Below are 11,845 nucleotides of genomic sequence, written 5' to 3'. Positions count from 1 at the left end.
GCTGTCAGAGACTTCAGGATGGTGTTTCAACACAAACGTAAAGCACTTGCATCACCACGTGTTGTTAAAACTCCACAAGGTGGAAGGACTTAAATAGTCAATCTGTTTTCTGTGTATAACGCTGGTACTTGTAGTCCTAGTCCAAGACCAACAACTTCTGGACTATTCTGCCCCTGTGTCGTTCTAGCACCATCAATCGAGTCCATTAGAGTTCATACATGAGACGTACAAAGTGTAGCGTAAAAATATGTGGAAATCAAACCACATATGTAGAATGTTGTATCCGATTAATCGAACAAACTTACTCGATCACGAATATAATCGATAATCGATCACTGAAATTATGCAATATATTATCCTTAAAATACATATGTAGCGTGTTTTGTCCGATTAATCGAACAAACTAACCAATAGATTACTCGATCACTAATAAAATCGATACTCGATCAATGAAATTATCTGATATATTTGACCTAAAATACACATGTAGCGTATTTTATCCGATTAATCAAACAAACTAACCAATAGATTACTCGATCACTAATAAAATCGATACTCGATCAATGAAATTATCTGATATATTTGACCTAAAATACACATGTAGCGTGTTTTATCCTATTAATCAAACAAACTAACCAATAGATTAAGCGATCACTAATATAATCGATACACGGTCACTGAAATTATCCGATATATTCTCCTTAAAATGCATATGTAGCGTGTTTATCCGATTAATCGAACAAACTAACCAATAGATTACTCGATCACTAATATAATCGATACTCGATCACTGAAATTATCCGATATATTTTCCCTAAAATACATATGTAGCGTGTTTTATCTGATTAATCGAACAAACTAACCAATAGATTACTCGATCACTGAAATTATCCGATATATTTTCCCTAAAATACATATGTAGCGTGTTTTACCTGATTAATCGAACAAACTAACCAATAGATTACCTGATCAATGAAACTATCTGATATATTTTCCCTAAAATACATATGTAGCGTGTTTTATCCGATTAATCAAACAAACTAACCAATAGATTACTCGATCACTAATATAATCGATACTCGATCACTGAAATGATCAGATATATTTTCCCTAAAATACATATGTAGCATGTTTTATCCGATGAATCAAACTAACTAACCAATAGATTAGTCGATCACTTATATAATCGATACTCGATAACTGAAATGATCTGATATATTTTCCCTAAAATACATAGGTAGCGTGTTTTATCCGATTAATCGAACAAACTAACCAATAGATTACTCGATCACTAATATAATCAATACTCGATCACTAATATAATCATTACTCGATCACTGAAATTATCTGATATATTTTCCCTAAAATACATATGTAGCGTGTTTTATCCGATGAATCAAACAAACTAACCAATAGATTACTGGATCACTAATATAGTCAATACTCGATCACTGAAATGATCCGATATATTTTCCCTAAAATACATGTGTAGCGTGTTTTATCCGATGAATCGAACAAACTAACCAATAGATTACTCGATCACTAATATAATCGATACCCGATCACTGAAATTATCCGATATATTTTCCCTAAAATACATATGTAGCGTGTTTTATCCGATGAATCAAAAAAACTAACCAATAGATTAGTCGATCACTAATATAATCGATACTCGATCACTGAAATGATCAGATATATTTTCCCTAAAATACATATGTAGCATGTTTTATCCGATGAATCAAACTAACAAACCAATAGATTAGTCGATCACTTATATAATCGATACTCGATAACTGAAATGATCTGATATATTTTCCCTAAAATACATAGGTAGCGTGTTTTATCCAATTAATCGAACAAACTAACCAATAGATTACTCGATCACTAATATAATCGATACTCGATCACTAACATAATCATTACTCGATCACTGAAATTATCAGATATATTTTCCCTAAAATACATATGTAGCATGTTTTATCCGATGAATCAAACAAACTAACCAATAGATTAGTCAATCACTAATATAATCGATACTCGATCACTGAAATGATCAGATATATTTTCCCTAAAATACATATGTAGCGTGTTTTATCCAATTAATCGAACAAACTAACCAATAGATTACTCAATCACTAATATAATCGATACTCGATAACTGAAATAATCCGATATATTTTTCCTAAAATACATTTGTAGCGTGTTTTATCCGATTAATCTTTCAAACTAACTGATAGATTACTCGATCACTAATATAATCGATACTCGATCACTGAAATTGTCCGATATATTCTCTTTAAAATACATATGTAGCGTGTTTATCCGATTAATCGAACAAACTAACCAATAGAGTACTCGATCACTAATATAATCGATACGCGATCACTGAAATGATCCGATATATTCTCTCTAAAATACATATGTTGCGTGTTTTATCCAATTAATCGAACAAACTAACCAATAGATTACTCGATCACTGAAACTATCCGATTTATTTTCCCTAAAATACATATGTAGCGTGTTTTATCCGATTAACCGAACACACTAACCAATAGATTACTCGATCACTAATATAAGCGATACTCGATCACTGAAATTATCCGATATAGTTTCCCCTAAAATACACATGTAGCGTGTTTATCCGATTAATCGAACAAACTAACCAACAGAGTACTCGATCACTAATATAATCGATACGCGATCACTGAAATTATCCGATATATTTTCCCTAAAATACATATGTAGCGTGTTTTATCCGATGAATCAAACAAACTAACCAATAGATTAGTCGATCACTAATATAATCGATACTCGATCACTGAAATGATCCGATATATTCTCTTTAAAATACATATGTAGCGTGTTTATCCGATTAATCGAACAAACTAACCAATAGATTACTCGATCACTGAAACTATCCGATATATTTTCCCTAAAATACATATGTAGCGTGTTTTATCCGATTAATCGAACACACTAACCAATAGATTACTCGATCACTAATATAAGCGATTAATATAAGCGATACTCGATCACTGAAATTATCCGATATAGTTTCCCCTAAAATACACATGTAGCGTGTTTATCCAATTAATCGAACAAACTAACCAATAGAGTATTCGATCACTAATATAATCGATACGCGATCACTGAAATGATCCGATATATTTTCCCTAAAATACATTTGTAGCGTTTTTTATCCGATTAATCGAACACACTAACCAATAGATTACTCGATCACTAATATAAGCGATACTCGATCACTGAAATTATCCGATATAGTTTCCCCTAAAATACACAGGTAGCATGTTTATCCGATTAATCGAACAAACTAACCAACAGAGTACTCGATCACTAATATAATCGATACGCGATCACTGAAATGATCCGATATATTTTCCCTAAAATTCATATGCAGCATGTTTTATCCAATTAATCGAACAAACTAAACAATACATTACTCGATCACTAATATAAGCGATACTCGATCACTGAAATTATCCGATATAGTTTCCCCTAAAATACACATGTAGCATGTTTATCCGATTAATCGAACAAACTAACCAACAGAGTACTCGATCACTAATATAATCGATACGCGATCACTGAAATTATCCGATATATTTTTCCTAAAATACACATGTAGCATGTTTTATCCAATTAATCGAACAAACTAAACAATACATTACTCGATCACTAATATAAGCGATACTCGATCACTGAAATTATCCGATATAGTTTCCCCTAAAATACACATGTAGCGTGTTTATCCGATTAATCGAACAAACTAACCAATAGAGTATTCGATCACTAATATAATCGATACGCGATCACTGAAATGATCCGATATATTTTCCCTAAAATACATTTGTAGCGTGTTTTATCCGATTAATCGAACACACTAACCAATAGATTACTCGATCACTAATATAAGCGATACTCGATCACTGAAATTATCCGATATAGTTTCCCCTAAAATACACATGTAGCATGTTTATCCGATTAATCGAACAAACTAACCAACAGAGTACTCGATCACTAAAATAATCGATACGCGATCACTGAAATGATCCGATATATTTTCCCTAAAATTCATATGTAGCGTGTTTTATCCAATTAATCAAACAAACTAACCAATAGATTACTCGATCACTGAAATTAGCCGATATAGTTTCCCCTAAAATACACATGTAGCGTGTTTATCCGATTAATCGAACAAACTAACCAATAGATTACTCGATCACTAACATAATCGATACTCGATCACTGAAATTATCCGATATATTTTTCCTAAAATACACATGTAGCATGTTTTATCCAATTAATCGAACAAACTAAACAATACATTACTCGATCACTAATATAAGCGATACTCGATCACTGAAATTATCCGATATAGTTTCCCCTAAAATACACATGTAGCATGTTTATCCGATTAATCGAACAAACTAACCAACAGAGTACTCGATCACTAATATAATCGATACGCGATCACTGAAATGATCCGATATATTTTCCCTAAAATACATATGTAGCGTGTTTTATCCGATGAATCGAACAAACTAATAAACAGATTACTCGATCACTAATATAATCAATACTAGATCACTGAAATTATCCGATATATTTTCCCTAAAATACATATGTAGCGTGTTTTATCCGATGAATCAAACAAACTAACCAATAGATTAGTCGATCACTAATATAATCGATACTCGATCACTGAAATGATCCGATATATTCTCTTTAAAATACATATGTAGCGTGTTTATCCGATTAATCGAACAAACTAACCAATAGATTACTCGATCACTGAAACTATCCGATATATTTTCCCTAAAATACATATGTAGCGTGTTTTATCCGATTAATCGAACACACTAACCAATAGATTACTCGATCACTAATATAAGCGATTAATATAAGCGATACTCGATCACTGAAATTATCCGATATAGTTTCCCCTAAAATACACATGTCGCGTGTTTATCCGATTAATCGAACAAACTAACCAATAGAGTATTCGATCACTAATATAATCGATACGCGATCACTGAAATTATCCGATATATTTTCGCTAAAATACATATGTAGCGTGTTTTATCTGATTAATCGAACAAACTAACAAACAGATTACTCGATCACTAATATAATCGATATGCGATCGCTGAAATGATCCGATATATTCTCCCTAAAATACATACGTAGCGTGTTTTATCCGATTAATCGAACACACTAACCAATAGATTACTCGATCACTAATATAAGCGATACTCGATCACTGAAATTATCCGATATAGTTTCCCCTAAAATACACATGTAGCATGTTTATCCGATTAATCGAACAAACTAACCAACAGAGTACTCGATCACTAATATAATCGATACGCGATCACTGAAATGATCCGATATATTTTCCCTAAAATTCATATGTAGCGTGTTTTATCCAATTAATCAAACAAACTAACCAATAGATTACTCGATCACTGAAATTAGCCGATATAGTTTCCCCTAAAATACATATGTAGCGTGTTTATCTGATTAATCGAACAAACTAACCAATAGATTACTCGATCACTAACATAATCGATACTCGATCACTGAAATTATCCGATATATTTTTCCTAAAATACATATGTAGCATTTTTTATCCAATTAATCGAACAAACTAAACAATACATTACTCGATCACTAAAACTATCCGATAGATTTTCCCTAAAATACATATGTAGCGTGTTTTATCCAATTAATCGAACAAACTAACCAATAGACTACTCGATCACTAATATGATCGATACTCTATCACTGAAATTATCTGATATATTTTCCCTAAAATACATATGTAGCGTGTTTATCCAATTAATCAAACAAACTAACCAATAGAGTACTCGATCACTAATATAATCGATATGTGATCACTGAAATGATACAATATATTTTCCATAAAATACATATGTAGCGTGTTTTATCCAATTAATCGAACAAACTAACCAATAGATTATTCGATCACTGAAACTATCCGATATATTTTTCTTAAAATACATATGTATCGTGTTTTATCCAATTAATCGAACAAACTAACCAATAGATTATTCGATCACTGAAACTATCCGATATATTTTTCTTAAAATACATATGTAGCGTGTTTTATCCGATTAATCGAACACACTAACCAATAGATTACTCGATCACTAATATAAGCGATACTTGATCACTGAAATTAGCCGATATAGTTTCCCCTAAAATACACATGTAGCGTGTTTATCCGATTAATCGAACAAACTAACCAATAGATTACTCGATCACTAATATAATCGATACTCGATCACTGAAATTATCCGATATATTTTCACTAAAATACACATGTAGCGTGTTTATCCGATTAATCGAACAAACTAACCAATGGATTACTCGATCACTAATATAATCGATACTCGATCACTGAAATTATCCGATATATTTTCCCTAAAATACATATGTAGCGTGTTTATCCGATTAATCGAACAAACTAACCAATAGATTACTCGATCACTAATATAATCGATACTCGATCACTGAAATTATCCGATATATTTTCCCTAAAATACATATGTAGCATGTTTTATCCAATTAATCGAACAAACAAACCAACCAACCATCGATCACAAATTATAATCGATACTCGATCGCTGAAATGATCCGATAGCTGTAGCCGTAAAAGCCAGACTGGAAAACGTAATCAGATTGTCACAACATTATGGACTAGTTATATGGCCACATCTAAATATCGGAAAACTGTTCTAACCAAACAGCTGTACGAGTTGTTTGGTATGAGCAAAGTGTGCATTAAAATACTGTTTTTTACGAGACGGGCGTAGCTACACCACAGAACGGCGTTGAAGCTACAGTTCGTTTTTTTTATTTATATTTCTACACACACTCGTGAAATATAAGCAAATAATGCGCAAGTAAAGTTACGCAAACTATTTTGCCTAAAATCGTGTTAAACGGGACCGATCATGCAAAACCAACTTTTCTTACCTATTGGTATAATGGGGCAGACTGGCTCGTACAAGCACATGCTGATGCCATTTCTAAAATAAAGTGACGTATCGTTCAAACGTATATCTTCCAGCAGACTCTCTATGGAAGCGCTCAAAACTACAACAAATATGGCGCAGTTGAAGTGGAGCAACATAAATAAAACAGCGCACCCTGAAAGCGATATAAAAACATCATCTGTGCAAAATTTAGACCATAGAACCACCATAACATGTCAAGTAGACCACAAGGAAGTGTTTCACGTGTAGTAAACAAATCATAATATGACCCATTTAAAGTGCAAGCTCAAACATGCAAAACAAGTGAAAATATGTTATAATGTGAAAAAAAAATCAAAACCCAGCATTAGTCTCACCAAATGCTAACAGCTCGCCGCTTAAACACAGAAACGGTGAGGCTCTTTTGGTCAAAACAAGTTTCAAATGTCCAAACATTGACAGAAGTGCCCATGTTTGAAATGCAACTAAATGACAAAACGATACCGTGGTTTATGCTAGCTGCGATACCAAGACTTACCGATAATGGCGTTGTCACACGATCTTCCTCCCGATTTATCGTCCGTGGTTTTTTTATTTTGAAAAGCTCGTCCTTCCTTCTTCCTCGCACTGACGCGACTCTTATTTGTTTTTAAATGTAAGTCCTTTGGTTTGAAGGTGAACGGGAGGAAGGAGCCGGCGAGTTGGTGCGTGTGTTGTTGTGTTGGCCACGGCACGGCACGGCGCGATGTGCGGTTTGTTGTTCGCTGGCGAGCCGACGACTCCTCGGTCGGTTGTCCTGTCTCCTTCAGTCGCTCCTCCTCTTTTGCAACACACAAAAAAAAAAACCAATGTGGCGCGGAGGCGGGAAGACCGGCGAGTGCGAGTGAGGGGAAAAGGGGGGGGGCGCTGACGAAAAAACTCCCGGACGTCGTTAGTTTATTTAAGGAGCAGAGCGGGACGGTGTGTGCGGAAGAGCTCCAGGCTGGGGTCCGGGACTGCAGCGAAGAAGCCGAGCTAGGTGGTCTCCTGGCTGCAGCGACACCAAAAATGGATGAGGACACAAACTTGCTAGGGTACATTAGCATGGGGTGGGCGGGGCTTCGCGAGGGGCGGGACAAACAGAAAGGGGGAGGGGTCAATTTATTTGAACAACAACTTTTTAAGACACCATTTTTAATTTCACCATGTTGTTGTTTATTCCTCGCAGGAGCGTAGTCGTCTGCGTGTTTCAGTACTCCACCGTGCCTCACGCAGGCAGGCGAGTTCCCTCGCAAAATCGCTTAAAACCGTCGCATCCGCTAACAAAATAATTTATTTCTGTTCTTCCAACCCGTCAAACATGTCACCGTGAATAAACAGAGAGGACACCATGGCTGCCTTTCACATTCTGCTGACATCATGCTGTCAGCCATTTTGTTGACTTGTCTCAAACATGTAGTTCCCCAGGAGGCCACCAGGGGGGTAAGTCCCACCACCATCTGGTGTTTTTGGGGCCTCATGAGGGTTGTGGCAGAGCGTGAACAAACATATAAACAAACAATATAGTCGTAAATTAGCCTAACATGTTGGGGATTGGGGGGATGTGGGAGGAAACTGACATGTTAACATGCTAACATGGATGAAGTGCGGCTGTCCAGAGTCGACCGCTCGCCTGTGCATCGGTTGGGGACATCTCTGCGCTGCTGACCCGTCACCGCTCGGGATGGTTTCCTGTTGGCCCCACTATGGACTGGACTCTCACTATTATGTTAGATCCACTATGGACTGGACTCTCACACTATTATGTTAGATCCACTATGGACTGGGCTCTCACACTATTATGTTAGATCCACTATGGACTGGGCTCTCACACTCTTATGTTAGATCCACTATGGACTGGTCTCTCACACTATTATGTTAGATCCACTATGGACTGGACTCTCACACTATTATGTTAGATCCACTATGGACTGGACTCTCACTATTATGTTAGATCCACTATGGACTGGACTCTCACTATTATGTTAGATCCAATATGGACTGGACTCTCACTATTATGTTAGATCCACTATGGACTGGACTCTCACTATTATGTTAGATCCACTATGGACTGGACTTTCACAATACTATGTTAGATCCACTATGGACTGGACTCTCACTATTATGTTAGATCCACTATGGACTGGACTCTCACACTATTATGTTAGATCCACTATGGACTGGACTCTCACACTATTATGTTAGATCCACTATGGACTGGACTCTAACTATTATGTTAGATCCACTATGGACTGGACTCTCACACTATTATGTTAGATCTACTATGGACTGGACTCTCACACTATTATGTTAGATCCACTATGGACTGGACTGACACTATTATGTTAGATCCACTATGGACTGGACTCTCACACTCTTATGTTAGATCCACTATGGACTGGTCTCTCACACTATTATGTTAGATCCACTATGGACTGGACTCTCACACTATTATGTTAGATCCACTATGGACTGGACTCACACTATTATGTTAGATCCACTATGGACTGGACTCTCACACTATTATGCTAGATCCACTATGGACTGGACTCTCACTATTATGTTAGATCCACTATGGACTGGACTCTCACACTATTATGTTAGATCCACTATGGACTGGACTCACACTATTATGTTAGATCCACTATGGACTGGACTCTCACTATTATGTTAGATCCAATATGGACTGGACTCTCACTATTATGTTAGATCAACTATGGACTGGACTCTCACTATTATGTTAGATCCACTATGGACTGGACTTTCACAATACTATGTTAGATCCACTATGGACTGGACTCTCACTATTATGTTAGATCCAATGTGGACTGGACTCTCACACTATTATGTTAGATCCACTATGGACTGGACTTTCACAATACTATGTCAGACCCACTTGACATCCATTGCTTTCGGTCTCCCCTAGAGGGGTGGGGGTCACCCACATATGCGGTCCTCTCCAAGGTTTCTCATAGTCATTCACATCGATGTCCCACTGGGGTGAGTTTTTCCTTGCCCTTATGTGGGCTCTGTACCGAGGATGTCGTTGTGGCTTGTGCAGCCCTTTGAGACACTTGTGATTTAGGGCTATATAAGTAAACATTGGTTGATTGATTGATTGAACATGCTAACTCCACACACAGAAACAGACTTCCTGCATGAAGTAGCAAGTCACAAACTTGCTAGGGTATATTAGCATGGGATGGGCGGGGCTTAGCGAGGGGCGGGACAAACAGAAAGGGGGAGGGGACAAATTTAAGACACCATTTTTTATTTGACCATGTCGTTGTTTATGTGAGTGAGGTGAGTTCCCTCGCAAAATCGCTTAAAACCATCGCATCCGCTAACAAAATAATTTATTTCTGCTCTTCCAACCCGTCAAACATGTGACCATGAATAAATAGAGAGGACAACATGGCTGCCTTTCACATTCTGCTGACATCATGCCGTCAGCCATTTTGTTGACTTGTCTCAAACATGTAGTTCCCCAGGAGGCCACCAGGGGGGTAAGTCACACCACCATCTGTTTTTTTGGGGGCCTCATGAGGGTTGTGGGAGAGCATGAACGAACATGTAAACAAACAGTACAGTCTTGACTTGACAAACATATAAACAAACAGTATAGGCTTGACTTGTCTCAAACATGTAGTTCTCCAGGAGGCCACCAGGGGGGTAAGTCCCACCACCATTTGGTGTTTTTGGGGCCTCATTAGGGTTGTGGGGGAGCCAGAGCCTACCCCAGCTGTCAGCAGTCAATCACAAATGACTTATAAACAAACAATATACCGTATTTTCCGCACTATAAGGCGCACCTAAAAACCTCAAATTTTCTCAAAAGCTGACAGTGCGCCTTATAATCCGGTGCGCCTTATATATGGACCAATATTGAGCCACAACAGGTCTCGCAACTACAGGATGCATAACGTAACCCCAGCCTCTACTGTAGCGTCTATTCGGTGCGCCTTATAATGCGGTGCGCCTTATATATGAACAAAGTTTTAAAATAGGCCATTCATTGAAGGTGCGCCTTATAATCCGGTGCGCCTTATATATGAACAAAGTTTTAAAAATAGGCCATTCGTTGAAGGTGCGCCTTATAATCCGGTGCGCCTTATAGTGCGGAAAATACGGTAGTCTTCAATTAGTTTTTGGCGGGATGTGGGAGGCAACTGACATGCTAACATGCTAACTCCACACTAGTAGCACAAAGTAGCAAGTCTTGCTAGGGTACACTAGCATGGCTTCATGAGGGGCGGGACAAACAGAAAGGGGGAGGGGTCAATTTATTTGAACAACAACTTGAAGACACCATTTTTTTATTTACCATACCATACCATACCATCCATCAATTTTCTACCGCTTATTCCCTTGGGGTGGCGGGGGTCGCTGGAGCCTATCTCAGCTACAATCGGGCGGAAGGCGGTGTAAACCCTGGACAAGTCGCCACCCATCGCAGCATACCATACCATACCAACTTTGTTTATAAAGCCCTTTAAAAACAAGCACAGTTGAAGAACAATGGGCTGTACACCACAAAGAAATACAGGCAAAGGACAGACTACAAAATGACATTTAAAAAAGAAGTAAAATACACATTGAAAAAGCAAATACAAATTATCTTCAGAACAATTTGTTAGATAAAAAGCAGTTAAAAACAGTTTACAGTCTCATGCTGGGTTAAAAGCCAGTGAATAAAAATGGGTTTTAAGATCGATTGATTGATTGATTGAGACTTTTATTAGTAGATTGCACAGTACAGTACATATTCCGTACAATTAACCACTAAATGGTAACACCCCAATACGTTT

At 37.1% G+C, this 11,845-nt stretch overlaps 1 protein-coding gene across 1 annotated transcript in view; it reads right to left on the bottom strand.

The window, feature by feature from the left end:
* Positions 1 to 8,070, bottom strand: part of LOC133634211 (activating transcription factor 7-interacting protein 1-like) — an 88,656-nt gene extending 80,586 nt beyond the window's left edge. Inside the window, exon 1 of the mRNA XM_062027299.1 lies at positions 7,558 to 8,070. The gene's annotated coding sequence lies outside the window, so the exon portion shown is untranslated. The remainder of the gene's footprint in view (positions 1 to 7,557) is intronic.
* Positions 8,071 to 11,845: the final 3,775 nt, after the last annotated feature.

The sequence above is a fragment of the Entelurus aequoreus genome, linkage group LG18 (assembly GCF_033978785.1).
Source record: "Entelurus aequoreus isolate RoL-2023_Sb linkage group LG18, RoL_Eaeq_v1.1, whole genome shotgun sequence".
Taxonomy (NCBI): domain Eukaryota; kingdom Metazoa; phylum Chordata; class Actinopteri; order Syngnathiformes; family Syngnathidae; genus Entelurus; species Entelurus aequoreus.
Note: the sequence above shows the minus strand (reverse complement) of the source record. Positions and strands in the feature narration are given on the sequence as shown.